We start from the raw sequence: 15,815 nt of genomic DNA, 5'->3' as shown, positions 1-15,815 counted from the left end.
ACAAAATGATGTTGAAAGAAATTAAAGAAGACATCAATCAAAGGAAAGACATTCTGTGTTTTTGGATTAGAAGACTTAACATTGTTAAGATGTCAATACTACCAAGAACAATCTACACATTCCATGCGATCCCTATCAGAATCCCCAGACATTTTTTGCAGAAATAGAAAAATCCATCCAGATGTTCATGTAGAATCTCAAGAGACCCCAAATAGCCAAAACAACTTTGGAAACAAAGAACAGAGTTAGAGGTCTCACACTTTCTGATTTCAAAATTTATTACAAAACTACAGTAATCAACACAATGTAGTACCGACATTAAAACAGACATATGGACCAATGGAAGAGAACAGAGAGCTCAGAAATAAATCCTCATGTATACGGTGAATTCATTTTTGACAAGGATGCCAAGACCATTCAATGGGGAAAGGAAAGTCTTTTAAACAAATCATGCTGGAAATACTGGATAGTAACGTGCAAAAGAATGGAGTTGCACCCTTACTTTATGCCATATACAAAAATTAATTCAAAATGGGTAAAAGATTTATCTACATGTAAGACCTAAAACTATAAAACTTTTAGGGAAAAACTTTATGGCATTGGATATGGCGAGAATTTCTTTCATATGACACCAAAAGCACAGGGAACAAAAGAAAAAATAGATAAATTGGACTACAGCGAATTAAAACTTTTGTGCTTGAAAGGACACAATCAACAGAGTGAAAGGTAACTGGTGGAATAAGAGAAAGTATTTGCAAATCATATTTCTGATAAAGTTAATATACAGAACTCTTACAACTCAATAATATAAAAAACAATCAACCCAATGAAAAATGGACAAAGAGCACCAAAGAAGATATATAAATAAGCACATGAAAAAATGGTCAAAATCATTGATTGTTAAAAAAAATGGAACTCAAAACCACACTGAGATACCACCTCACACCTCTTAGGATGCCTACTATCAAAACAACAGAAAATAACAAGTATTGGCAAGAATGTCGAGAAATTGGAACCTTTGCACAATGTTGGTAGAATTGTAAAATTGTGCAGTGGCCATGGAAAACAGTGTAGCAGTTCCTCAAAGTATTAAGAATAGAATTACCATATGATCCAGAAATTCCACTCTGAGTACATATGCAAAAGAATTGAAAGCAGAGACTTGAACAGATATTTCTATATCCATATTCATAGCAGCATTATTCACAATAGCCAAAAGGTGGAAGCAACACAAGTGTCCATCAATGCGTAAATGGGTAAATAAAAAATGGGGTATATACATACAATGAAAAATTATTCAGACTTAAAAAAGAAGGAAATTCTGACACATGCTACAACATGGATGAAGCTTGAGGACATTAGGCTAAGTAAATAAAGCTAGTCACAAAATAAAAAATACTGTAAGATTACTGTTATATGTGGTACCCAGAGTAGTCAAATTCAGAGACAGAAAGTAGATTGATAGTTGACAGGGGCTGGGGGGAAAGGAGAAGGAGGAGCTGTGTTTAATGGGTATAGAGTTTCAGTTTTGCAAGATGTAAAGTGTTCTAGATATATGTAGTAGTGATGGTCCTACAACAATGTGAAAGTACTTAATGCCACTGATATCTCTACATACCTACATATCTACAAAAATGTCAGTGGTTCCCAAGGACTGAGAGTGGGTTGGGAATTGACTGCAAAGGGGCATGAGGGAACTTCTAGGGGTGATGGAAATGTTCTATATCTTGTTTGTGGTGGTGGTTACACAACTGTATACATATGTCAAAACTCATTTAAATGAACACTGAGACAGGGTAAATTTTACCAGCTGTAAATTATACCTCAATAAACCTTATTTTTAAAATGTCATAAAAGGGAGGTGCTACTGTGGAGAAAGGATTCTCAAAAAATATTAAGAGGAAAGCTGTGCCTCTGTGAATTGTACAAGTAAGCAATCACATGATACCAGACCCATGAAACAGAGAGATGATAGTGTGATGGTTAAGAATGCAGCTCTGAAGCTGATTGTAGGTGTTTGGAAGCTGGTGTCTACTCCAAATGACGTGACCTTGGGCAAGTTGCTCAATTGCTCTTCTGTGACACAGGGATAATAATAATGCCTTCTTCATAGGATTGTTATGAGGCTTAAACTAATAAAACACTTAGAGCAGTGCCTGATATATGGGAAGCACTACATAAGTGGTTTAAAAAAATATTATGTACTATAATGAATCATTAAGTCACAAATATATCCATTAATTTATTGAATAAAATAAATAATACAAATCAAACGCAGCCCAAAATATTGGGACTTTTTTAAGTAATGGTTTGTTTCGAGAGTAGGAGGAAATGTGTTTAATTTTTTTTCTTTTGACAACCAAATGTTTATAAAGACCATGATGCATATTTGAGTTACCCAATGCATTTTGATAATCATTATTACTTACAGATGATGTGGTTTTGATTAAAACAATAAATGGAAATGTGTTCAACCAATCATTAAGCCAATATTTGCTATTCTTGCCTAGGAGTTTAGCATAAAGCTATGTTTTGGGGATACAAAGATGGGTGAGGTTCCAGCACTACTTTTAATGAGTTCACAGTCTAGTGGGGAAGAAAGATAGGTACACAAATAAGTACAGTATGGAGAGTGCTGAAGGATAAGATATACACAGTGAAATGGGAGCTCTGGGAGGTCCCAACTAAGATTAAAACAGAAGAGAAAAAGAAGCAGTAAACCTCAAGTTAAAGGGTTTGAGCTTGCTGGTCACTGGGTGATGGGTCAACTCTGACTTCCTTGCTGAGTGGCCTTGAGGGACTGATTTAATTCTTTAAGCCACAGTTTCCTTATCTTGAAATATGGAACATAACAGTATATACCATAGGGTTGTAGTGAAGATTAAATGAAATAAGACGTAAAAAGTGCTTAGTAAGTAGACGAATCTAGCTTTCAGTAAATGCTAACTATACTACTATTATTAGCATTATTATCAGTACTTGGTTCTACTACTTAACAACATATCATGCCATCACCGAGCCAGATGTCTCTACAGTTTACAAAGCATTTTCATATGCGATTTTTTTCCTGCATCCTCAGTAAATCAAAGTTAGAATGGCAGATTTTATTGTCCTCAACTTAGAGATAAAAAAAAAAAAACAGGAAGAATGTAAATGTCTTGGTCCATATTAAGATATAGAATTTTCTCATGAAAGCCTGTATTTGTTTCACTATATCAGACTGAAAAGGTTTTCTTAATTTTTACTATGATGTACTCATAACTTTTCTTTGATCCACCGTGCAATGCTGCCTAAACGTACATGTATTCACACACACACACACACACACACTCATAAGACCCCTATTTATTTTCAATCCATTACATAGCCTGTGGTTCTTTAATATAGCTTTTGATTAATTTGAACTCCTTTTATTCTGGCAAAGTCCATTTTTCCAGTTCTTTATATTTTTAATTGGGTATGTTTCATTATGTTAAAAATACATCTGTCAGAAATAACAAGAACAAAAATAGCAAAATAACTTTGAGCTATAAACTTGAGATTTTATACCCAATTCCATTTCTAAGGGTATAAAGATAAAACAAATACTCAGTAACAACAAAAAAAAGTTCTGTTACTGATTTGTCGTGTCTTATTTACCTTTTAAAAAGACCCTTTTATTTATCCTTTTAATAAAACATCCATGCTCCTTGACTAATGAGAAAGGTGGGACAAGTATTGTTCAATGCTTCTTCTTAGACATCTGGCAGAGAAAAATGTCACACACATGAAAAAGTGGCAGGAGGGAGAGTAGGGGAAACACGACATAAGATTAAGCTCTTATTTTCTATTAAAATTTATATGACACAGATACAAAGAGACATAGCTACTTACTGTTCATCACAATTCACTGATTTAGTCAATTTAGTTAATTTAATCCAAATTTTTTCTTTGTAGACTTCATCAAACAGCTACCAGCTTTTAAAGTTGAACTTCAGATTTCAGATTTTGATTCTTGCATAGAATTTTGAAAAAAAGAAAACCAAGGTAGCATAGAGTAACAGTAAACAATATAAAAATAGTAAAGTAATTGGTCACTTTGATAATAAATTTCTGTCATTGAAACAGTGGAGGTAAGGTACACAGGTTATTGTTATATTCGAAATCCAGATATTCTGCCACTAGGAAAAATATTTGCTGGGAGTGGAAAAATGACTCCATGTGTTGTTAATCAATCATCCAGTTAGCTTCCTGCTGGTAGTTGTGTAGATCCATTACTGTTGTGAATATTTTACCTGTGAAATCAGGGAGAAAAGATAATTAAACACACATTAATCAGACCCAGGGGTTTGAGTATAGCAATCTATTAATCAATATTGATTGAATATTATAATAAGCATCATGAAGGAGATGGGTTTTAGCTATGTCTTGAAATATGAATAAGGTGGGGATGGTAAGAAGGCAATAGGATGAGAAAAGGGTACAAGAGAAGAAATTTCAGCTAAAGGAAATATATTTCCAAAATTTCCTTATGCACTGTAGAAAATTATATGTCTACTTACTTTTTTCAAAATCAAATAACTGAATATACATGCCTTCTTTTCTTATTCTATCAAATGTCATAAGTATGAAACACATTAGTATATAATTTTGAAGAGTTACTTCTTAAATGTGAGTTAATCTTAAAATAGCATCAAACAATATGCATTTAGTCGGACATTCATTTCAAAATTCCCACCTACTTCTCACTTCCCACTTCCGTTTCCTTAGTCTAAGCTCTCATTGATTCAAACAGTATTTCTATGTACCTATTATGAGCCTGCCACTGTGCCGGGGATATAGGGATGAGTAAAATATGACATGACTTCCTGATTTCAGGAAGCTGATAGGCTAAAAGTGGAGACAGAAATTTATCACATGATTCTATAAATAAATGAAAATTCATACTTGGGTTTACTGCTAGAATAAGATGTGTGTGGTGTTGTCAGAGCACGTGAAAGAGGGAGTTGACCAGGTCAGGGATATCAAGGCTTCTTTGGGGAACTGAAAATTGAATTTCAGTCTGAAGGATGAGTAGAGATTAACTAGAAAAGGAAAAGCATTACATATGGAAGGGAAATCACATGTAAAAGTTTGTAGTGAGAGGATATTTGGCAAGAAGGAAGATCACACCACCTATCAAGCAAAGTCCAATCCTTGTCAAGGCCTCACCCTCTGCCCCGCCCCCCACCAAAATCACAGTGAGGCAGTATCTGTCCCAGGGGCCTGGCCAAGTTGGGGGAACCCAGCTCTGGCTCAAAGGTTGTGCAGGGGCAGGGCCACCTGAGGCCAGAACAGGGGAGTGAACTGCAATTTCAGGGACTCAAAGTTTATTGCCTTCGAGGATGCCGAAGGCTGAGGGCAGCAACCTGGGCTTCCGGCTCAGGCTCCTGGGGCCCGAGTCCCATGTCTGCCAAGGTCCAAGGCTGCAGCAACCCACACCCTCCATTCCATTCTTCTTGGGGTCAGTGGTTCCTCCTGGCAGCAGGGAGACGTCTAGGATTCTTCCCAGGAGTCTTTCATTGTCTGTTCCTCTAGCCTTTCCCCTTGAAAAACAGCCTCGGGGCATTACTCCCTTTCTGACCTAGCCCAACTGCCGGTACTTTTTACTGCATTTGGTTTTTTGTTTTTGTTTTTAACTTTTTATTAAAATGCTTAGGATACAGATTGACTTTCTTTTGTAAATGACTGTTTTACTTTTCATGAAATAGGACATATGTATGCACTCAGATAAAAACAGAATGAAAAGTCTCAATTCATGGGAGTTGTTATACAAAACCCTGATCCTGTGAGAGCGGAGCTCCTCACAGCAGCGTCTTCCACTATTTTATTATAGGAACGGGGTTTTCTGTGGGGCAAAAAATAGACTGGTGTTACTTGACTTTTCAATCTCCTCTTCCTCCAGTGGCCAAAATAAATCACTTTCACAAAGAGCTGCCCTGTGTAGAACCCATAGTTTTCTAGCTTGCTGCAGAGTGATTAGGGACAAATAGGGAAAAAAAAAAAAAAAAGCGAAAAACAAGAAAATGAACACTGAAGCCATCATCCTTCTCATGTCTCTGGGTAGAGAAATATGGGTAAACTTTAGCTAAAGGAAATTAAAATTATGCAAGTTAACTACCTAGTTCATTCGCCGTTAGCTAAATTTGTTCACTTTAGGTTTTAATCTCTTTCCAAACTAACAATTTTGTCTTAACCCAGCAATGCTTGCTAATAAATGGAATGCACGCCCTTCCCAGACTTATACTTCATTGAGGCTCTGTATTTGGTACCTGGCAGTGAAAAAGTATGCTTTCCCAACAGGTGGACCAGGGAGAGCAAGGAGGATTTTGGTGCCAGGTGAAGTTGGTTATTTCTCTCCTGGATTATTACTGGACACCCTCTAGTTCAGCATGATACTAATGTCTCTCCAATCCTGTCCTTCCACCTGTGTTTTACTAAAGTAAATACGATCATACCACTCCTGTGGTTAGCCCCTTCCACCATCCCCCATGGAGACAGCTTGCACACAGGCACAGGGTGGATCTCATCATTGCCAGAACATGTCCTGCCTTTAAATGATCTTTGAATTTGTCACCCTTTTTGACCCTTGAATTCTCTTTGCCGGGATTGTCCTAATACCAGCCTGGCAATCTAGATCTGTTCTCAGGAGATGCCAAATGTTGGTGTGTCGCCCTGGTGGGAATCTTATCCTCTGTGCTTGCACCATTTCCTTTGCCTCTCTGTCCCTACCTCCTCCATTTACATGGCATTCCAGGGATCTAGTCTCACTTTCTGTGCAATGATGAGAGGGGTCTGAAAAGCCCTGGTACTCAACAAATGCTTTTTGTCAAACAGAAGAATCATGTCAGTGTTTCAGGCCTTATTCTGATCATTTAGGATGAATAATTTTGTCTGAATTGTTGATTCAAATCAATTAATTTTAAACTGGTTCCTTTTAAAAGGAGTTTGACTTTCATTATTAATTATTACAATGACTGACTAGTTAATGCTTTTGGTGTAAACCCTGATGGAGCCTTGACTTCTCATATCTAATTCCTTTACTTAAATCTGAGATTAAGAAATATTTTCATTACCATTAAAATATAACCTTGAACAATTTACTTAACTTCTCCGTGCCTCAGTTTTCTCATTTTAAAAGTGAAGATAGTAACAGTTTCTACTTCCTAGGATTCTTATGAAAATTAATTGGTTAACATTTTCAAAGTGCTTTGAACAGTATCTGGAACAAAGTAACCCCTCTACCAGCGTTCGTTAAATGAGTAAACAAATGAATGAACAAAGTCATTCATTGGCGGATATTTCCGAGAAATTTTTCTGAGCTGTAAGGAGTATAAAGGGGAATCCCTTCAACATGTTTTGATCATGGTTTGATAGATCACTTTCATAGCTACCCGTATTTATTCAATATAACTATAGAAACACCACCTCCTCTCCAGCCTTCACAATTCCAGGTACAGAGAGAGACTCCACGGCTTTATATTTCTCTCCCAAATCCATCATACTCTTGGGCCTAGTGGTGAGTTAGGTATTTTCCTTGATGCTTATTGCCACTTTTGACCATTGTTTCTCCCATTTTCCTTAAAAAAAAAAGAAAAAATTTGGAGCTGGCCCCGTGGTATAGTGGTTGAGTTCATGTGCTCCGCTTCTGTGGCCTGGGGTTCACAGGGTCAGATCCCAGGCGAGGACATATGCATTGCACATCAAGCCATGCTGTGGCAGTGTCCCATATAAAGTAGAGGTAGATGGGCACGGATATTAGCCTAGGGCCAATCTTCCTCAGCAAAAAGAAGAGGATTGGCAACAGATGTTAGCTTAGGGCTAATCTTCCTCACAAAAAAAAAAAAGAAAAAGAAAGAAAATGTTTTAAAGCTTATGCCATCAAAGAATACCATACTCCCTTCCTCTTATTGCAGTTATTTACAGGGCCCTGATCACTGACAGCACTGCCTCAACAACATTGGTTAAATATTACTTCCTGTCCTGGGCTTCACGACAGAGCTGTGTGGAAACCCACTTGGGTATTCTGATCCCTGGGCAAACCTAAACTGTGAGAGAGTTAACACCCGAGAGGGTAACAGTTGACCAGTAGGGAACAGTTGCTAGTGGATAAATGCTCCTGCTTTGATTCCATGAACCTTCTAAATCATATTCTACACAGTGTCTCAAATTATCCACAGCATGATCAAACTACAGTTGCCTGTGTTGGTAACTTATTGGTAATGCAATCTTGTATTCACTTTACCTCCTTCCTTGGCATCTCTTTCTAAAATAAACTGCCTGCACTGAAGCTCTTGTCTCAGGTTCTGTTTTCTGGATGGAACCCAGGCTAATGAAATTTTCCAATGAAACAAAGTTCCAAAATATTCCCTGGTATACAATCGGCACTTAACAAATATTTACAGAATAAATGAATTGGAGAATCCATTATAAAGGCAAGACTCTTATTACACATTTTTAGATAAGTCTTAGGAGATCAAATTTGTCTTATTTATATCATCTCCTACTGCTTCATTTATAATTGTATATCAAATACCAGAAGCACAATGTCCCAGGAGTCAATAATCTTTTTAATCCTTTTTTTTTTCAAATTGACTAAAAGGATCATGGAATGTTTATAATCACAGCTTTAGAATACCTTCTATTTTAATGGGGGAAAAAAGATGAATTACAATATGAAAAATTTCATTATTGCCTTCTACTAAAACCTACTCCATCGGAAGAATAATGTCGTCTTGCAGTTTAACTCAACACAAGAAGCTCTTTTAATTTGCACTTCAAGTTCTCTTCCTTCAGAACAATGCTTATAGTCATTGAATTTCTACAAGCTACTCAGTGGGTAAAATTCAAACCAAATAGTAGGAATGAGAAATAAATGACTTCATATATCTTGGCAAAAGTAAGGTAAGAGAACACAGTTAGAGTGGTTTATAGTGATTCTTATTCCCCATTTATTTTCTTTTCTCAGCAATAAAAAGTAAAATCTTTATTCCCTAAAGTACTTTTGGCTGGTGGCAGCTGACAGGAGGATCATCATTTCCTGGTTCTAGTTTGGTTAAACTAGGCTTTTACTATAGACATAGAAATATAGGCACAGTGATGAAGTGCACAGAGCAGTCAGTGAATGACTCTTCATACAGCCCAACATCTTCCCTCAACCCATCTTGCTATGCTCGCAACTTAATCAGTTTCTCAAACACATCCTACTACAAGTTTGTAAGATCTATGTATAATAAAGGATAATAAATCCACTTGGATTCACCTTTCTGGTATTCAAATGAATGTCCGCAATAGCAGGTGTCTTCTTTTAGCCTTTTTTGTGTGTGTGTGAGGAAGATCAGCCCTGAGCTAACATCTGCCAATCTTTCTCTTTTTTGCTGAGGAAGACTGGCCTTGGCCTAACATCCATGCCCATCTTCCTCTACTTTTTATGGGACGCTGCCACAGCATGGCCTGACAAGCAGTGAGTCGGTGTGCGCCCGGGACCGGAACCGGCGAACCCTGGGCCACCACAGCTGAGCGCGCCCACTTAACTGCTTGCGCCACTGGGCCAGCCCCTTCTTTTAGCTTATTGAGAGTTGTTTGGGAACAGAAAAGAGGACAAAGCTACTCTTCTGAATACACAATGATAATGATTGAAGTCTCAGTTCAAACTTCTCCTTGAAAATGTTACTGAAATTTTTGCTAGCTGTTTTACATTTTATTTTTTATTTTGATGACAGTTCTATGATAAACTCTTCCAGTAGCTATGAAAATTTTACCTCTTACCATCTCACAGACTGAGTTGAAATAGGCAAAGTGGTTGGGTACAAAACTGGGCTAAAATTGAAGGCAATTACTAATGATTCTCAGTGCACGAGTATTTCTGTAGCTTCCTCCAGGGTCTCTTAAAGCCTGGGTTTGGCCTATTTGAATTGACTAAGATTAGGAAGTCAATTTTCCATTCTGGTGTTTTCCTAATCCTAGTTATCCAGTGAAAGTCTGGGTTTTTATTTGTTTTTTTGTTTGTGTTTTGAAGGATTAAGAGAGCAGTGAATGTTAAAATTATATTTATCTTTAACTAAAGTAGTTCTTAAATCATGTATGTCTAAACATGTCCTTTGAAACTGTGTAAAAGGTCAACTAGCACATATTTTAAATAATCTATTATTTCAATTCTCTACACTATACATTAAAGTATCTTCTCTTTCATGAAAATAAAATTAGGTGTTACAAGAGAACAGACCAACTTATATAGTCAGATGATTTTATTTCATGAATGATTAAGAAGTACTCTGTTGTAGTGAAAAATGAAATAGTACCTTTGAAATGTTTAGAAATATTTTATAACATATTGATAAAACAATAAACAGCATTGCAGAGCTCTGTTGTTTTCAGTACATTTTCCCATATATTAATGCTTTCGAACTGTCCAATGATCCTTTTGGAAAGCTGGGACAAATGGATTTATCCTCATTACATAAGCTACAGAATCAAGGCAGTTCATATCTCTTAATCAACTTGCTCAAGGCACAGAGTTTATAAGTGATTGAGTCTAACTTAGACTCAGGTTATTTTTAAATTTTTAAATAAACCAAATGCAAAAGCAATGAAAGGATAGCTGTTTTCTTTTCTTTTCTTTTTTTTTTTTTTGTGAGGAAGATCAGCCCTGAGCTAACATCCGTGCTAATCCTCCTCTTTTGGCTGAGGAAGACCTGCTCTGAGCTAACATCTATTGCCAATCCTCCTCCTTTTTTTTTTTTTCCCCAAAGCCCCAGTAGATAGTTATATGTCAAAGTTGCACATCCTTCTAGTTAGGATAGCTGTTTTCTTAATGGAAGCCCAGCCTTCGTTTCTCATAAAACATTTAAAATGAAAGCATAACATATTAATAGTTACAATTATAACATTATAACTTTGTAATTATGAGTAATGACAAAATGTAGCACAGACTATTAATCAAATCTTATGAGAATAAGGTAGGATGGATTACCCAAGTTAGTAAAAACTCCTTTTTTCCTACCACATACCTATTGCTATCATTCTAAAAGACTCAATAAAACTTTTTAAACTCCTAACTATACACAGAAGTATATGTAGCCATTTTGAATTGCATTGTGACAACAGTACACACACTTGAGTATAAAAATAAGTATAACTTTTTTTAATAAAACCAAATTTTTATTGATATTACCATTTCAATTAGCAGCTGAAATTTTTCCATTTTTTTAATTCAAGATCACAAAATCACTGCTAGCATTAGGTTTAGTGTATTCATATTTTAAATTCAAACGATCCACTATTTTTCCTCTCTCCTATCTTCTTCCTCCCTTCTCCCTATGGATAGATTAAATTTCTAGATGCTTACCTATCGCCAGAATTGAGCAAAGCGCCATGGTTTTGCATGGCTTTTTCTGACCACACTGGCTTCGACTTCATGTTGGCCGGTCCCTCCTGATTTTAGCTGTCATCACATGCTGACAAACATCAATGATAACCTCAGTTCTTCTATAGCCACTGCTCCATCAGTCTACCTTTACAATATCATTCAAACCCCACCTCTTGACTGCTTCTTGTTTGCCAGCACTTCTGAGTCCCACTTGAGAAGTAAACCAAGGTTACCTTAGCTTGTGATAAACCTCTAAACTTAGTCGGTACTTTTTTTTTTAATCTCTCTTCCATTGATGTGATGACTCCTTCTCAAGTACTCACAAATGCCTAAATTTAGTCATATTCCCTCCATTGCTTTGTTTCTTTCAGGTTGGTCAAAATCTTCTTTCTCTTTGGAAAGGAAAGTAATTTTTTAGTTGTCACATATTCTACCCTATTACATAGCTTATATTTTGTAATTCATGCCCTCAGTCATATACCTTCAGTTTTGATCATCAGTCAGAAAGTTTCAGAAAAGATTTTTCTTTATCAAGCACAATCAAAAGCCATTTCTTTCTTTCTTTCTTTTTTTTTTTGAGGAAGATTGGCCCTGCACTAACATCTGTTGCCAATCTCCCTTTTTTTTCTTTTTTCTCCCCAAAGCCCCAGTACATAGTTGTATATCACAGTTGTAGAGTTGTAGCTCTTCTATATGGGATGGCACCTTAGCATGGCTTGATGATTGGTCAGTAGGTCCACGTTCAGGATCTGAACCAGCGAACCCCAGGCCTCCAAATTGAAACACCCAAACTTAACCACTATGCCACCATGCCGGCCCCATAAACCCAATTCAAGATAATTCTTCATTCAAGAGTGTGTCTACCCTCCTGTAGGGAAAGTGCATACAAAAATTGGCTATCTCTAAGGTAGAAGGAAGAGCAGTGGACCAAAAGGTGCTCCAAGAGGACAGTGAATCGGGAGAAGGGAGGAGACCTCAATTAAAGCCCCAATACTTTATATCTCTTCATATATTCTTTTTCCTCTTACTGTTTAGAAATTTATTTTATATGTTGATTAGTAGTACAATAACTCTTACATTCTTCTTTAAACGAATGTTTACTGAACACTTGCGAAGTCCAGACGCTGCGCTAAATTCTTTTGGTTCCAGCATGAAGTCCACACTATCTCCGTGTTCAAGAGTCTCACAATTTAATTAGAGGCAGCTACATAAACAGATAATTAGAGCGTGATAGATAGAAGGCTGTAACAATGAATAGAATACTGTGAATGGAGTGTTCAACTTAATCTAGAAAATTCCAAAAAACCTTCATAGAGTTAGTCATTTGCTCTTGCTTAAGAGAGATGAACAGGAATTTCAAAGGTGTATCAGGGTAAAGTGAGAGAAATAATTACAGAGATTACTAGACAAGGTCACTGTTGATTGATTAGAATTTCTGTTGTACCCATAGGAAATTTTGCACTTTATCAGGGACACAACAACTTTACTCTAGCATTAGAAATTTCTGAATCAGAAATAAATCAATGAGTAAATTACTCTAGGTAATCCTAAAACACAATTTTTGATACTTGGAATTTCTTGGCTAGCATGATCTGATCAACTCTTTGGCTCTGTTCTCGAGTTAATTGGTTAATTCAGTCAAATTGGCCTTTAGATTAATTGACTGCTTAAATCAATTGTCTTCATCAGGTTGAGTGATAAATAGAAAATATCAAACTATGTTTTATTGTAAAGGCAGGAATTTTTCTCAAGTTTTATGTTTCTTATGATATGCCTATAGATTTCTTAAAAACATGATATATTTACATTTTTACATAGCACTTTCAATTGAGTTTTTACAATACTGTAATGTTAGTGAGGAAAGTATATTTGACTCCACTTTACTGATGGAAAGATTAAGGCATATCAGGGTTAAGTGACCGTTAACTGTAATACTGCTAATAAATGACATATCTGAGACTTGAACCCAAGGGCTGTTGAGTCCAAATAGAGTATCCTTTTTCTCTAATTAATACAGAGGAATGGAATGTTGTATGGAGAAAATTTTAGAGCCATCAATAATTAAAAGATATTCTGAGTCATGAGGAATTGTTATTTCACCACAGAAACATTTCCTTGCCTTAATGATTAGAATGGGGATAGTATTTCTAGCTTTATAGTTGAAAAATAGTTAAGGCAGATGGATGATCTTGCACAAAGTTATTGGAAATAAGGTATTATGAAGAAAAATATGTGCCATCAATCATTATCATGAAGCTTCTTTAAAATTAGTTAGACAAAAACTAACAGGTTCTCATGTGAGCTTCACTACAATATTAGCTGGCTGATATGTAATTCTAAGGACCATATTCTCTCCTGTTTAACCAGTTGAACAAGAGTATTTATTAAAGTACATACAGCATGATTGGTACTGTTGGAGATGGAAAAAAATGAAATATGAATTTTTTTTATTTGAAATGTTTTCTTTCCGTCCTTCTTTCCCTCCTGCCACAGACATTCATTGAATGCCTACTCTCTATTGGGCATTATCGCATGCATGTTAACAGCAAACAATGTGTAAAACATGGTCTCCCTCTTGACAAAGCTCACAGTCTAGTGACGGAGACAAAATTTCCACTTGTTAAAAAATTAGAGAATTACATTCTGACCTGTGGGTTTCTAAGTAGAATTGTACAGTCATGTAGAATATGGAAAAGAGCTGATCAGTTTAATTAGTTAACTGAATTTGAGCAGAACTTGCAACTCAAACTTCTATGGATAAGTGAGAGAAGGAAACCTGGTGAAATTGTGACACACCGGAGATCAAAGCCCTGTCTAGTCATGTTCCTCACATCCTGCATTGTAGAAGGCTATTGCTATGGGGAAATTCAAGCTCAGCATGGCTAAATTAACACATCCTCTCTTTTTCTAGGGATCTGGAAATTAAAGTCATTGTGTGAAATCTCCCAATTTTTAAAGATCGCAAACAAATCAGACTGTTGGAAAAGATCATGTGAGTAAAATGAAATAATCATGGCCATCAGTTTGCAAACCCTATTTTTAAAAAATTTACATAAACATAGGAATTATAACACGGGATAACATTTTTCAACAAGACCATTTATACCAAGTTTGATCAAAATTGAACTTGTTTCTGGACCTAGGAAAATTTCTCAACTATAAATTGAGAAGTAAAGCAATAAAAAGTAGAGAAGAGGGAAAGGAGCTGAGGAGGGAAGGGAAGAAAATGATAATAGAGGGGAGGGGAGGAAAAAAATCCTTTTGTTCACAGTCTTTGTGATGGCTACATTTTCACCCTCAAATTTATTAAAAGAGGAAAAACCTTTGTGCTAATTTTTTTAATAGGTCAATTAAAGAAATACTCTCAACTTGCATTTTCTTACGAGTGGTTAACAGATGTTTCTGCAAGTCAGTGAGTTTACTTAAGTGTCAGAGGCTGGACATTTGTATATAAGATCTCTCTTTAGTCAAAAAGAAGCAAATTAGAAGAATCTCTTACCAGTGTAAATATTTCAGTCTGTAATAAGCTCCGTAATGCCGAGGCATAAAATGCTTGGCCAGAACACATTAGCTTGTTCTCTCTGATTTCAGTAACAGTAGTATGTTCCTTTTTGAGTTTGAAATAACAAATCACACTTAGCACAAAAATTCTCCAAATGCAAGAATCTTTTTTAAACTCTGCCTCTTTAGCACGTAAGCCTCATTCCTAAGTAGTTAAATGACAGACTATTAACTTTGTTTTCTACTTCCTTTGAGTCATGACTTGACTTTCAAAATATTTTGGTCAAGCAGACTCCTTGCAGAAGAAACATCGAAGAACCATATACTTCTCCTTCTTAACAATTCTCCTTCAGGGCAGGGCACACACAAGTGACCCTGGCTTTTGACAATCCTTAGCTGAACAAAATGTAACAAGCCCTGTCTGTTTTGAGCAGAATTTTCTGTTCTGACAGATACAGCTCAGGAGCATTTGATGTCTGCTTGCTGGTCATAGATAATGGTGCATCTTGGGACCACTGACATTCCTGTCAATAAGAAGGCCTGGGGGGACATGCAACAAAGCTACCTTTTGATTCACCATTTTTCTTTCCTTCCCAAGACATTTGTAAGCCTGTGGTCAGCTAGGTCATTTTATTTTATCTTGATGTGCCTTGATAATAGCATGATGTCTACAAAAAATTTGACAGGCCGTCGATGTCTGTTTCTCTGACTCCTATGTTGTTTTTCAGTCCTTCTCAACGTCAAACATACTTCGAAAACTACTGATTATGTTGGTTGGGACTGTATTTGACAAGACATCTATTCTTTGATAAAATTAAACTCATGAGGGTTGATCTTGGAATTTAAGGTAATTTTTTGAGCAATGCAAGAGACTCTGTCCCTTTATGGCTGGACTCAAGAAATACTTGAAAAACTGTGAATTTCTTTT

Source organism: Ceratotherium simum, chromosome 9, assembly GCF_057802395.1.
Source record: "Ceratotherium simum simum isolate JZ-2026a chromosome 9, ASM5780239v1, whole genome shotgun sequence".
Taxonomy (NCBI): domain Eukaryota; kingdom Metazoa; phylum Chordata; class Mammalia; order Perissodactyla; family Rhinocerotidae; genus Ceratotherium; species Ceratotherium simum.
The sequence above is the reverse complement of the archived record's forward strand: the minus strand, read 5'-3'. Positions refer to the sequence as shown.